The sequence below is a fragment of the Danio rerio genome, chromosome 22, assembly GCF_049306965.1.
Source record: "Danio rerio strain Tuebingen ecotype United States chromosome 22, GRCz12tu, whole genome shotgun sequence".
Lineage (NCBI taxonomy): Eukaryota > Metazoa > Chordata > Actinopteri > Cypriniformes > Danionidae > Danio > Danio rerio.
The window spans coordinates 31,199,689-31,215,457 of record NC_133197.1 but is presented as its reverse complement, the minus strand read 5'-3'; positions in this window follow the sequence as shown (position 1 = coordinate 31,215,457).

Below are 15,769 nucleotides of genomic sequence, written 5' to 3'. Positions count from 1 at the left end.
CTGCTGCTTTTGTCAGCAGCCATATCATCAATAAATACAAATTAACCAGTTCCATTGACAGCCATACATGCCCACGCCTTGTCACTACTGCCACCATGCTTCACTGCTTAGGATCCTTTACTTCTCCATGCTCTTCTCTTCCCATCACTCTGGTACAAGTTGATATTGGTCTCATTTGTCTATACGATGTTGTTCCAGCACTCTGAAGGCTTTTTTAGAACTCTAATCTGCCCTTCCTGTTTTTGAGGCTCACCAATGGTTTACATATTGTGGTGAACCCTCTGTATTCACTCTGGTGAAGTCTTTTCTTGATTGTGGACTCTGACACACTTACATCTACCTCCTGGATCATGTTCTTGATCTGGCCAACTGTTGTGAAGGGTTTTTTCTTCGCCAGGGAAAAAATTCACCAGTCATCCACCACAGTTGTTTCTGTGGTCTTCCGGGTCTTTTGGTGTTGCTGAGCTTACTGGTGCATTCTTTATGTTTAAGAACATTCCAAATAGTTGTTTTGGCCATGCCTAATGTTTTTGCTATCTCTCTGATTGTTTTTTTTTTTTTTTTTTTTTTTAGCCCAATGATGGCTTGCTTGACTGATAGTGACAGCTCTTTGGATGTCATCTTAAGAGTTGACAGAACAGATTCTGTGATAGCACACTTAAAATGAACTCTGGACATCTTACTGCTCATTGTAATTGGCATAATGAGGGAATAACACACACCTGACCATTTAACAGCTTAGAAGCCAATTTTCCAATTTGTTTTGGACCCTTAACAAGTGGGAGGCACATATGCAAACTGTTGTTCCCCTTCGGGGGGAACTTCAGCAATATAAGTGGATTTGATTGTAAAATCCACGCATTGGGAGGTTCGGTTCAGAAGCTACTCGTCTGAAAGAGTATTGAACGGGCCAATTAAGAATGAATTGGCAGCGCAAGCCTGCGCAGGTGAGCGGCATAAGCAATCAACTGAGTATATAAGCTCACCTGGCGCCAGCAGACGCTATCCTTCCTTTTCGCTTCAGAGACTTTCTGATCGAGTCGATGAGGGTTCCTCCTGCTGTGACCAGCGATTCTGAGCGAACGAGAGCATTCTCCCGGTCCAGAGTGTGTACACGCAGTGGCAGACGGTCGAGCTGGGTTTCTCCCTTGCCTGGCGTTCTTTGGGTCCGGTCCTCCAGAGCGGTGCGTATAAAGTTGCAAACTTCACAGAAAGAGCAACACAGTCGTGCAGCACGTCCTTATCAGGACGGCGCTCCAACTGTGCGTTTCTGGATGCGGTGGTTTCCTGTCCTCGGATGATGGGCGCGGGCACTGCGTTACATGTCTGGGGGTCCAGCATGTTAATGCGCTGCTCGCGGGCAGTTCATGTCGTCATTGCGATGCCATGACTGTTGCGCAAGATCGCGGTTAGCCTTTGCAAAAGGGCGAACCACCCCAGTTGTCCCCTGCTCTGCAGCGGGCACTCGGGCAGATCTGAGGGTTTCAGCGAGAGATAATCCAACGCCCACGGGCCCGCGGACCTCCCGCTCCTCTAAGCGCTCCATCCAAGCTTCGGGCGGGGGAAGCGATCCGTCTAACAGATGGTAGCCCTTACGCCCGATGACACCGGAGACCAGATGTCCACCGCGCATCGGAGGGTGGGCTTTCATTGTCCGATGATGATCCAGACCCGCTCGCCCCCTTCGGGCTGGTGAGCGCTGTCACTACGGATCCTGAAACGGACATGTTAGCCGTGCTTTCCCGGGCTGCTTCGGCCGTGGGTTGGAGATGGTTTATCCCCCAGCTCCGCGGCCGGACCGACTAGAGGGGCGTTCCCTTCTTCCCGGAGGTGCACAGTAGGCTCACGCGGTCTTGTAAAGCACTTTTTTCTGCTCGTGCTCCTCCACCCTAACCACTCTTGACGGTGAAACAGCCAGGGGGTATGTGGCGATTCCTCAGGTTGAGTGCGCGATGGCGGTAAATCCGCGCGGCGCCTCTTCTTGGCGGGGTCCGCCTCGTCTCCCATCCAAAGCCTGTAAGTTATCTACCTCCCTCGGAGCTAGAGCTTACATAGCTGCAGGCCAGGCTGCTTCCGCCTTGCATGCGATAGCCACCTACCAGCGCTACCAAGCGCAGGCGCTGGCCGAGCTGCACGAGGGTGGGTCCAACCCAGGCTTACGAGCTTCGCACCGCCGCCGACTTAGCTCTTCGGACTACTGAGTCCGCTGCGTGTGCGTTGGGGAGGACGATGTCCACATTAGTGGTCCAGGAGCGCCACCCCTGGCTGATATGCGCAAAGTCGACAAAGTCCGCTTTCTTGACTTCCCCATATCCCCAGCCAGGTTCGGCGACACTGTCTGTGAATTCACCCAGGAATTCAAGGCGGTGAGAGAGCAGTTGGTGGGTGATGTCTTATCGGCGGTCCGTAGCCCGCTCCGCCCGCCGTGCCATTCATACCTGCTCCTCGCCGAAGGCGCCCGCCTACGAGAGCTGCTCCGCCCCCGCACACGCCTCCGGCGAAGCGAGCGCGTCGGGCACCTCGGAAGCAGGCAGCCCCCCTGCCCAGAACGCCGCTAAGTCCGGCAACGGACCGCGAAGCGCCCCTGGGACAGGCCATCTGGAGAAGAGGGAACTTGCTCTTTCCCCGCTGGAGGGCGGGGCCCCATTTCCAACGGCACTTTTTACTGCCATGAAAACATTATGAAAGGGCACTTTTCACTTCCCCAGATGTGACAGCCCGAAATCTGCCAGTCTGGGACGCTATGCTTTCTAGCTTGCAGATTCGGTGCGTTTCGCCAGTGGCTCACGAGCGCTGGGAGGACGGTCTCCTTTCTCCCACCCCTCGAGCCTCCCCTCCGGAGCTCGGGTTTGGACTGAGAGCAAATATCTCAACTCCAGCTTTTCCGTGGGACCCGCGAGCTTCCCGGATCAGCACACCCACTCCGCGCTGCCCCACTGCTGGTACGTCAGCGATTGTAGCGATGAGTCCATTAGCGAGAGCTCTGCCTGCCTGGTTAGCGCGGGCCAGCTCTTCGCGGTGGCTCATACGCACAATCAGACTCGGCTATGCTATTCAGTTCGCGAAACGGCCCCCCAAAGTCACGGGTGTGTATTCACCAGGGTCAGCCCCCTGTCCGCCCCTGTCTTGCGAGAGAAGATTGCTATCCTCCTGGCGAAGGATGCAATCAAGCCGCTCCCTCCAGCCGAGATGGAGAGCGGGTTTTACAGCCCACACTTCATCGTGCCCAAAAAGAGCGGTGGGTCACGGCCAATCCTAGATCTGCGCGTTTTGAACCGCTGCCTGCACAAGCTGCCGTTCAGAATGCTCACGCAGAAGCGCATCCTCCGGTGCGTTCGTCCTCTGGGTTGGTCTGCAGCATTAGACCTGATGGACGCGTATTTCCATGTCTCCACTCTTCCTCGCCACCGACAGTTTCTGCGGTTTGCGTTTGAAGGTCGAGCTTGGCAATACAAAGCCCTCCCCTTCGGGCTCTCTCTGTCTCCGCGGGTCCTCACCAAGCCCGCGGAGGGTGCCTCAGCGCCCCTTCGGCTCGCGGGCATCTGCATACTCGATTTCTTTACGACTGGCTGATTTTTGCCCTCTCTCGGAGCAGTTGATTATGCACAGAGACAAAGTGCTCTGGCACTTCCACCTGTGGGGGTTTCAGGTCAACCGAGAAAAGAGCAAACTCGCCCCCATGCAGAGGATCTCTTCTCTCGGGCTGGAGTTGGACTCGGTCACCATGGCAGCGCGCCTCTCCGGAGAGCGCGCTCAGCTGATGCTGTACTGTCTGAGAGAGCTCGACAGTAAAACAGTGGTCCCACTGAAACTATTTCAGAGGCTCCTGGGGCATATGGCATCCGCAGCCGCTTCATGCCGCTCGGATTATTCTATATGAGACCACTTTAGCACTGGCTGATCACGATCGAGTCCCCAGACGCGCATGGTACGCGCGCGCACACCGAGTCTCTGTTACTGCGCTGTGTCGCCGCGCCCTCAGCCCTTGGAGCGACCCCTCATTCCTAAAGGCCTGGGTGTCTCTAGAACAGGCGTCCAGTCTTGTTGTCGTTTCAGCAGACGCTTCCAACACGGGCTGGGGGGCTGTGCGTTGCGGGTATGCGGCTGCGGACCTGTGGAAAGGTACCCAGTTGCATTGGCATATCGCCTGGAGCTGTTGGCAGTGTTCCTCGCTCTCCACCGTTTTTTTCCGGTGCTGGAGCGGCAACACGTGCTGGTCAGGACGGACAGTACGGCGGCGGTGGCGTATATCAGCCGTATAGGGGGTATGCGCTCTCGCCGCATGTCTCAGCTCGCCCGCCGTCTGCTCCTCTGGAGTCATCCGCGGCTGAAATCGCTGCACGCCATTCATATTCAGGCAAGCTCAACCGTGCAGCCGATGCGCTCTCACGGCAGCCTTGCGTCCTGGAGAATGGAGACTCCACCCCGAGTCTGTTCAGCTGATATGGGTGCGATTCGGGGAAGCCCAGATCGATCTGTTGCTTCCCCCGAGATCGCTCATTGCCAGTTGTTCTTTCCCTGACCGAGTGCTCTCGGCACGGATGCACTGGCTTACAGCTGGCCTCGGGGCACGCGCAAATACGCGTTTCCCCCAGTGAGCCTGCTCGCGCAGTTACTGTGCAAGGTCAGGGAGGACGAGGAACAGGTTGCTGGTTGCGCCCCTCTGGCTCAACCGGACTTGGATGTCAGAGCTCTCCCTCGCGATAGCCCTCCCCTGGCAGTCCCTTCGAGAGAGCACCTACTCTCTCAGGGACAGGGCACCACCTGGCACCCTCGCCGATCTTTGAAGAGATTTTTAGACGCGAGGAAGACTTAGGTAACCTCCGATTGTGGTGGCTAATACCTATTGCGGTGGCTAGAGCCCCCTCCCCGAGCGCGCCTATGCCCTGACGTGGAGTCTATTCACTGAATGGTGTGTCTCTCGCTGAGAAGACCCCCGTAATTTGCCAGATCAGCGTTGTGCTTTCTTTACGCCGAGAGAAGTTGGAGAGCAGGCTGTCGCCCTCCACACTCAAGGTTACGTGGCTGCCATCTCCGCTCTCATAACGCGGTGGCTGGCAGCACCGTGGGAACGCATAACCTCATCATCCGGTTCCTCAGGGGCGTTAAGCGAATTAATCCACCCGCCCCCTCTCATGCCCTCTTAGGATCTCGCCCTCGCTACACAAGCCGCGTCAGATCCCTTCGATCCTCGACTCAGTATCTTCTGTCCCTGAAGACAGCTCTGCTGGTCGCGTTGATATCGATTAGAGGGTCGGGGACCCGGAGGCATTTTTCGGTCAGTGACTCGTGCCTGTAATTGGGCTGGCTTCTCTCACGTCCTGAGACCCCGCCCGCGATATGTGCCCAAGGTTCCTACCACTCCGTTTTAATACGAGGTAGTGAGCCTGCAAGCGCTGCCCTCGGAGGAGGCAGACCCAGCCCTTCTTTATTGTCCAGTTCGCGTTTTGCGTATTATCCGGACCGCACTCAGAGTTTAGATCATCTGAGCAGCTCTTCGTCTGTTATAGCGGTCGGCAGCAGGGAAGTGCCGTACCGAAATAAGTTCCCACTAGATTGTGGATGCCTTTCTTTCACTATCAGAGCCGAGATGAGCCGCGTCCCCCGAGAGCGCGTGCGCACTCCACTCGGAGCTTCGCATCCTCTCGAGCGCGCGCACGCGGCGCCCCTCTAACAGACATCTGTAGAGCTGCGGGCTGGGTGACACCCAACACATTTGCAAGGTTTTACAATCTGCGAGTGGAGCCGGTTTCCTCAAGGGTATTAGGTAACCCTTGGTGATTGAGGAAACAATTCGGTAGGGTGTTGAAACACGCTTGCTGCGCCATTTTCCCTAACACGGAGATACGTGCGCCTTTTTATCTGTCAGTAAAGTTCCCCGTCAGGTGAGCCCTGCAGATTCCTCCGTGGCCCCCAGCACTGACTCAGCGGAGGAGTCACTTGCTGGCCCACTACGTTGTAGGTCTGCCCGCTGGTCAGCCCGCGTTTTGGGTAAAGGTGCCTGCTATGCGTGATCCCCACTAGGCGATCCCATATGCTTATTCCGCCACGGTTAAGTCCCCCCCCTGGGCGGACCCGTGTCTTCCCTCCCCGCTAACCACTCTTTTGCTATGCGTACTCCCCCTTTTTAGGGCTAGTCCATATGTAAAATCTGCCATCTATCCCTCGTTGGGTAACGGATGGCCTCCGCAGCGTCCTCCCTATCGGGATTGCACGCTTCCCAACGTACTGTCGTATTTTCCTAGAATTATCTAGATGCTCACGACTTCCCAAAAAATATATATAAATCCGTAAAACTTCTGTTGAAGTAGGATAAATTAGGGCCAGGGACACGTTGGAGGACCGCGCCCCCCATGATGTGGGTGCGTCACGCTTGCTTGACTATCTCCTCATCGGGTGTGTTGGTAAGGTGCAGTCATTATGGCGCTTTCAATGGGCTCCCAATGCGTGGATTTTACAATCAAATCCACTTATAGTGCTGAAGTTCCCCCCGAAGGGGAACGTTCGAGGTTACTAAAGTAACCCTTCGTTCCCCGAGGAGGGGAACGGAAGCACTATACTCCGTCGCCATAATGACTGTCCCTTAGCTGTTGAAAGTCTCTTCAGCTTAAAAAGGATAGCGTCTGCTGGCGCCAGGTGAGCTTATATACTCAGTTGATTGCTTATGCCGCTCACCTGCGCAGGCTTGCGCTGCCAATTCATTCTTAATTGGCCCGTTCAATACTCTTTCAGACGAGTAGCTTCTGAACCGAACCTCCCAATGCGTGGATTTTACAATCAAATCCACTTATAGTGCTTCCGTTCCCCTCCTCGGGGAACGAAGGGTTACTTTAGTAACCTCGAACGTTATTTCTACAGCGTTCACCTGATTTAGATACCCTCAAATTAAAGCTGACAGTTTGCAGTTAAAACCACATCTTGTTCGTTTAATTTCAAATTCATCGTGTTGGTGTATAGAGCCAAAAATGTTAGGATTGTGTCCATGTCCAAATATTTATGGACCTAACTGTTTATACACACACACAATATTTATTATTGTTTTATTACTATAAATAAATAAAATAAATATAAATAAAAATAAATATAAATAAATAAATTAAAAATAATATACATAATAATATTTGTAATATTTATATGATATAATAGTAATAATAAATAATAATAATAATAGTAATAGTTATTGCAATTTTTTAAATAATATTTATTTAACGCCAAGAGTGACGATTTTAATAAAAATCATCTTGATATTTAATAAAATTATATTTAATAATGGTACAACAAAAGAAAGTAGCAATGATTAACAGTTAGTTGTATTTATTAATGAGAGCAATATTTTTTATTATAATCAATTATTATTTTACAATGACCCATTTTTTATTGTTATCATTATAAGTACTATTCACATAATATTATCAAAATAAAACTTGATTTCTTTCTTAAATAACCATAAATTCCTACATTGTTAAATAATTCATAAATAGTAATTATAAGTTATTATTTGATAATTATACAAGTATAGAATAATTATTGTTGTTAAAATTATGATAATTAATCACTTTTTTATAACAACTGCTGAAATAAAGTGTTCTTGTCATAAATGTTTAAACATATATATTCTAATAACTAGAAATGTTGCATTAATTTCCTCAATCCATCTCTCCCTCAATGTCAAACCCTCCTTATGCTTCCAGATTGGATTTCACATAAAAATTCCTTGAAAATTTTGGATTCTTCCAGTGACCTCTGATGAGCCAGAAGGAGGTGGTTCAAAGACTTTACACATGCTCCATTCGGGAATTTTGACTTTCAGGTCAAAATTGGCTTTACAAATCAAATCAGACGAGCAGACAGAAGTTAATCAATGACACACCAGCACAGACGTTATTGAAACACTCTGACTAATGCTGGATTCAGACGTTCTTAATGACATCAGCTTATATTTGTTTTGACATTACTATGTACTGCATTACTATGCATTACCGCAACACTGTGAGTTCTATTGTTGACAGTGGTGACAGGCAGGAAAGGTCATCTGAGGTCAGAGGTTGAGTCGGGATCAGGATTTTCTCCTGCTATGAAAACTGCATTCAGCATTAACTATGTGGTCATGTTTGTGTTGTTTTACAATATATTTTCTAAATAGAGTACATACCATGCACACTTTTTGGAATTGTAATAATTCATGTTAGTGTGAGCTGAATGTATTTTTAGAAGCTTAATTACATGTTATTTTAAATTATTTCTATTATATTATATTATTCATTTATTCATTCATTTTCTTGTTGGCTTAGTCCCTTTATTAATCTGGGGTTGCCACAACGGAATGAACCGCCAACTTATCCATCAAGTTTTTACGCAGCGGAGGCCCTTCCAGCTGCAACCCATCTCTGGGAAACATCCACACACACATTTACACACACACACTCAAACACTGCGGACAATTTAGCCTATCTAATTCACCTGCAGCATGTCTTTGGACTGTGGGGGAAACCAGAGCACCCGGAGGAAACCCACGCGAAGGCAGGGAGAACATGCACGCGAAGGCAGGGAGAACATGCAAACTCCACACAGAAACGCCAACTGAGCCGAGGCTCGAACAAGCGACCCAGTGACCTTCTTGCTGTGAGGCGACAGCACTACCTACTGCGCCACTGCTTCGCCTTTTATTATATTATATTATATTATATTATATTATATTATATTATATTATATTATATTATATTATATTATATTATATATATATATATTTTTTTTTTTTAAGTTGAGGCTGTTTTATTGCCTTAATTTAAGTATTTAAGTATGTAAACTTATTGACTGATAATCATTTAAACAACTGCAAGGTAAGTTCACTTCTGAGATGTAAATACAGAATGCTAAGAAAAACAATGATTATTTCTGAATTTGCAGAGAGAAAGTCAGAATTTATCAAACATAAACTCAGAAAAGTCAGAAAAATCCTGAGCAAAAAAAAAAACAATAATAATGAAAAAAGTCATAAAAATGAATCGAGACTCAGGATTCTAAAGGAACAAGGGAAACATCAGAATTAACAGATTTTTAAAAAGCTGAGTTCAAAAAAAGGCAATCATTTAGAACCTATTTAGAATTCAGAAAAAAAGATTGACAAAATTTAGACTTCAGACGGAAAAAGATTTATAATGCATAGATTCTTAGAATTCTGAAGAAAATTCTTAAGAATTTAAAGGATAGATATTTAGAAACCAGACTATCTTGCGTAGTCCATGTATTGGGCAGGGGTGTGTTTCCTAAACAACGATGTAACTCGCGGCTGAACCATCATAGTACGATGCATTTTTTGGGAAAATAACTATGTAATGACGAGTGTTTCCCAAAACCCGTAGCTTTTCTGTCGTAGATCCATCGCTTGAACCACGTTAGTTATTAAGTAAAACGTCAATAATAATGCTCTTAACGGGGTGGAGTACCTACTTCTTTTGAGAAAAACCCATAATTTCTTGGTGTAAATTATATTGTTTTACACGCACACGCATTTAAAATAAAATCCAATATTATATTTGGTAAAAACATGCACTCACTTTCCATATTAACTGAAATAAATGTAATTGGCACATATAGGGCCTATGTTTGCTTTACTAATATTATTGAGAAGTTGAACATTATAATATTCTATTCTAAAACATATCACTTACAAAAAAAATTAAATGTAATATTTATTATTTATTAGAAATGAAAAAAACATACTTTAATAATATTATTAATAATATTAATGATGATATTAATATAATATAACTGATAATAATAATAATAATAATAATAATAATAATAATAATAATAATAATAATAATAATTGTACAGAATTCTGGACAAAAGTTCCAAATTTACAATTTCTGAACATAAACTCATCAGAAACAAGTTACAGTTTAAGAGATGTAAATTCCAAGAAAATGGTATTTACACCATGTAAACTAAGAATTATCAGTAAAAAAGTGAAAACTGTAAATTGTAAACTTTGAAGGAAATGCAAGATGCAAATTCATAATTCTAAGAAAAAAAGTTAGTTATAAAATCTATATTCTGGATTCTAAAGGAAAAGTTTCTTCTTTTATAAAAAAAAAAAAAATTACAGGGAAAAATCTGAATTTACAATTGCTGGACATAAACTCATCAGAAAGTCAGAGTTGTAAAATCAAAGAAAAAGGTCCAAATTTGCAAGATGTAAATTTAAAATCCTGGTGAAAGAGTCAAAACTTCTCAGTCTTTACCTGAATTTGAATCCTAATCCCAGATTTGGTAATTCTGACTTTTTGCCCTCAGAATTCTGAATTATTCTGTCTGTATTTTCTCAGCATTTTGAATTTATAAATTGTATATCCTGACATTTTCTGAGTTTATCTTGTAAATTACAAAATGTACATTCCAAGAAAAAGGTGTGAATTTGCAAGATGTAAATTCAGAATCCTGGCCTAGGCTAGAACTCTGAAATTCTATGGCTAGAATTTTTTTATATTTTGCAAATTCTGAATTATCCTGTCTGTTTTTTTTTTTTTTAACTTTAATTTTTGACAAGTTTCGCAGTTTGCTGCATTCTAAATTTTAAGTTTGGTGAACTTTGATCTGTGAAATAGCATCACATGATTGTGTTAGATTAATAGAAGATCAAAACACAACTTCTTTGCACATTCATTCATTCAATCATTTTCTTTTCAACTTATGCTCTTCATTAATCCAGGGTCGCCACAGTCGAATGAACCGCTACCGTATCCAGCACGTTTATATGCAGCAGATGCACTTCCAGCCGCAACCTATCTCTGGGAAACATCAACACACACTCATACACTATGGAAAATTTAGTCGAACCCAATCCACCTGTCTCATATGTCTTTGGACTGAGGGGGAACCCGGAGCACCCGGTGGAAACGCAAGGAGAACATGCAAACTCCACATAGAAATGCCAACTGACCCAGCCGAGGCTCGAACCAGCGACCTTCTTGCTGTGAGGCGACAGCACTACCTACTGCGTCACCCTCTCTGCACAGACATGTATAATATGAAGCAATCGCTCACTTTTTCATTGTCTAATCATTTTGTTTTAGCCCTGCCCCTTTTCACAGCGCCGTACGACAAAATTTTGCATGCTCAAACTCTAGTTTGACCGTTGCTTTAATCCGTCCACTCTAAGGCTTTGTCCACACAAATACGAATATTTTCAAATCCCCTTTTTTTTACATGCTTTTGCTGTTTGTACATATAAAAACAGTATCAGGTGACTGAAACCTAGTGCTGCATGATATTGGAAAAATCTGATATTATCTGATTTCATTTTTCTGTGATAAAACTTGTGGTATGAATAGATTGAATCACTCTATTTGACAATTTTCTGGGAAGTCAAACAGTATTAAAAAATAAATAATCACAATGCAAAAAAAAAATGCTTTTCTTACTTTGCTTTGTCTCGTTTTGAAAAAAAAAATTCTTAAACCAAAAAGGATATAGTTTTGTATTCAACTTCAGAAGAAATTAATCAAAATAATGATTTTTCCTTTAAAACAATTGAAATAATTGTTTTCGCTTTCAAATGTAGATATTTAGACTAGAAACTAGACACAAATTCTAAGTGAAAAAAACTCCTGGTTCAGATAATTCAGACTCAATTCAGACTCAATGATCATGCATATTGTAAAATCGATGCTGAAATGATATACACTGCCTGACAAAAGTCTTGTCGTAGATCCCAGTTGTAAGAGCAACAAATACGAACTTGGCTTCTAGTTGATCACTTGAAAAAGTGGCAGAAGGTCGATTTTTCAGACGAGTTATCTGTTGAACTGCATTACAATCATCACAAATATTGCAGAAGACTTATTGGAACCCGCATGAATATTCTCACAGAAATCAGTCAGGTTTGGCAAAGGAAAAATCAGGTTTGGGGTTACATCCAGTATGGGGGCGTGTGAGAGATCAGCAAAGTGGATGACAACATCAACAGTCTGAGGTATGAAGACATTGTGCTGCCAGTTACATTACAACCCACAGAACAGGGCAAATTCTTCAGCAGGATAGCACTCCTTCTCATACTTCAGCCTCCACATCAAAGTTCCTGAAAGCAAAGAAGATCAAGGTGCTCCAGAAATGGCCAGCCCAGTCACTAGACATGAATATTATTAAGCATGTCTGGGGTAAGATGAAGGAAGAGGCATTGCAGATGAATTCAAAGAATCTTGATGATGTCTGTGAGTCCTGCAAGAACACTTTCTTTGCCATTCCAGATGACTTTATTTATAAGTTATTTGAGTCATTGCAGAGATATACGGATGCTGTCCTTCAAGCTCATGGGAGTCATACACAATATTAATTCTTTTTCTACTGCACCATGACTTCATATTCTATACTGTACATTATTTCTGTTAAGTGACTAGATGTTTGTTTAATTAAAGTCAGACCTTACTGTCCTAATTAAATAATTAAAAATCAAGGCATGATCATGGCCTTTGCCTTTCATTTAAGCCACTTCTGATACCAAATGATCAACTAGAAGTCAAGTTATTATTTGTTATTCCTAAAACTTGGATAGGCAACAAGACTTTTGTCTGAAAGTGTATTGTGCAGCCCTATTGACCACCCAAAACTTTCTAAAAACTCATTTGAAGGTTAAGATTTACTGACTTTTTTGGGTAAAGTTTGCTTGTGTGGATACTATATAACTCTAAACTGTATTTTTTATGTGTGTCAGAGTAGATGATCAGTGGCTCCTGCAGCTCACAATAACGTGTGTCATGTCAGTCACTTACTCTATGCAGATAGAAAAGGTCAGCAGGTTTATTAATAGCCCCCTGGAGACCCTCAAATGCCCGTGTCACTTCCTGCTGCAGCAGCAAACAGGACCACCGTGTCCCTCTGACCTCCGACCTCCAGGAATTCTGGACGTGCGATTATTCCATGAAAGCGGAAGAGTCTGAAAACAAACAGCAAGATGAGAGACAGGAGGAGGATTTTACATCTCACTCCGAGATCTTCTGTAGAAAGCAAACTACTTACTGAAGCGTCTATTTTTAGCCATCGTGACTTCATCTTGATGATGTCAGCTTTTGCTTGGAAATCCCAGACGAAGATGAGAACTAATGATTTAATTCACTTCTTCTTTTCTGTCTTGTGTCATTTATACATTAAAGTGAATATAATCAAACTGATGTTTTCCCATTAAGAAAATGTACAAGTCATGTTTCGTTCAACAATTAAATAAGGACTATAGTCATTTATTGTAAATTCATTCATTTTCCTTTGGTTTAGTCCCTTTATTCATCAGGGCCAGCCACAGCAGAATGAACCGCCAAATTATTCAGCATATGTTTTACGCAGTGGATGACCTTCCAGCTGCAACCCAGTACCGGGAAACACCCATATACACTCACATACACACATACACTACGATTGTACACATACACGACTACAATTTAGTTTATTCAATTCATGTGAAGTGTATGTCTTTGGACTATGGGGGAAACTGGAGCACCAGCAGGAACATGGGAAGAACATGTCACCCTTTATTGTAAATACTACATAGTTTTTCGTACTATAACAATGTGTATTATACTGAATATATTATAGTGTTTGCAACACTTTTTTAATAATGCACAGCATAGTGTAGAGGACTGATAAACTGTATTAAAAACTGTAGCATCCATTAGATTTTACTATAGTTAACTGTGGTGTGTTGTAAGATCTATGTAGTTGTAGTAACTTAGTAGTGGGATATTTGTTTAAATTAGCTACTATAGTAGTTGTGTTGCCATACCATGTAATTAAATTGCCACAACTGTACTTTACCATAAATGGTTTAAAAACACTACAGTATTTATTATTAGTAACTAGTGTTGTTGTTGTTGTTGTTGTTGTTGTTGTTGTTGTTGTTGTTGTATATTTTGTGGATATGGATATATCTGGTTTGGTTCTTTGAGATTATTTTCATGTTTTCACAACCATTGCTAACTGATAATTTTATTTACATTACACATTTTATTTATTACACTTTTTGTTTATGCATGATACATTTTTAACAGATTTTTTAGGATTGCACATAACACACCTTAAATATTGTGGGAAAACATATACATGTAAAATTTTAGTTACCCAAAATATGTTTTGACAATGTTGTGTGCACATTTCCATTTTTAAGTTGAGAGATATAAATGTCAATTTATATTACAACATAGGCTCATTCTGAAAATGTAGCCCTATATACATTTCTGGAGATCTCAAATTATGTAGCTAGAGCTACGTATGACTGCATTTTTTTCTTTAAAAATTAATTCAAAATTCTGTTTCGATTTCGATTTTGGCTTGTAATGATTATTTAAAAAAATTATATTTAATATTTAAACCTGCTTTTATTATAGAAAAAATAAAACAAATAAGACTTTCTTCAGAAGAATTTTTTTTAGGAAATACTGTGAAAAATTCCTTGCTCGGTTAAACATCCTTTGGTAAATTTTTATTTTAAAAAAAAACATTCACTGAAGGGTGAACAATTCTGACTTCAACTGAGCTGTATATAGTTTTGAACAATCATGATTACAATTATGACCAAAATAATCGTGATTATGATTTTTTTCTCATAATCGAGCTGCCCTAATGATTGATGTAGGGCGGTATGACATTGTTAATTTTATTGCTAACCAGCTGACCGCTTACCTCCATATGGACGACTTTCCTGCTGTTGCCAGTTTGTCCGGTAGCTCGACATGTATGTTGGTGGACTTGAGATGCAGAGAGGAGTTAACCACGACAATGTGTAAGTATAGTAAATAACAGGGTGAGAATGTGGTAAAATCTAAAAACGTGGAAAAAATTAGGGGGCTTTTCTTTATCTGGATTGCCTTTAAAAACACTGTTGGTTGTGTTTAGAAAAGGGGGTGGGCGGGTCAATCGGTGCTTTTTAAAACACTATTGGTTCTATTTAGGAAAGGGGTTGGGTGGGGGGGTTGGCTGGTCATTCAGCAAATCATTTAGTTGATAGCGGCCTCTGGTGGATTTACGTGAGAACAGCAGGTGCGAATGGCACTCGCAAGATAAATTTGAGATCTAGAAAAGCATAAACATATTCTACTATTCATTCATTTTCTTGTCGGCTTAGTCACTTTATTAATACGGGGTCACCACAGCGGAATGAACCGCCAACTTATCCAGCAAGTTTTTACACAGCAGATGCACTTCCAGCCACAACCCATCTCTGAGAACCACACACTCATACACTATAGACAATTTAGCCTACCTAATTCAACTGTACCACATGGACTTGGACTGTTGGGGAAACCGGAGCACCCAGAGGAAACCCACGCGAACGCAGGGAGAACATGGAAACTCCACACAGAAACGCCAACTGAGCCGAGGATCGATCCAGCAACCCAGCAACCTTCTTGCTGTGAGGCGACAGCACTACCTACTGCGCCACTGCTTCGCCCAAATGTGCTTATTAATAATTAAAATATCTCAAATTGTCAATTTTAAAATGAAAATTTACAAATTTTCAATTCGTTACAAACCTTTAGGAATGTCTTTTTTATGTTAAACACAAATGAACTTACTGTAAATTGAAGAAAGCTGAAAACTTTTAACCACTGACTTCCATTGTATGAAAAACAAATACTATGGAAGTCAATGGTTACAGATTTCCAGCTTTCTTTAAAATAACCTTTTTTGTGTACAACAGAAGAAAAAAACCTGTAAGGGTCGAAACAAGTAAAAAGATAAGTAAATGATGACAGAATTGTTTTTTGGGGGTGAACTATTC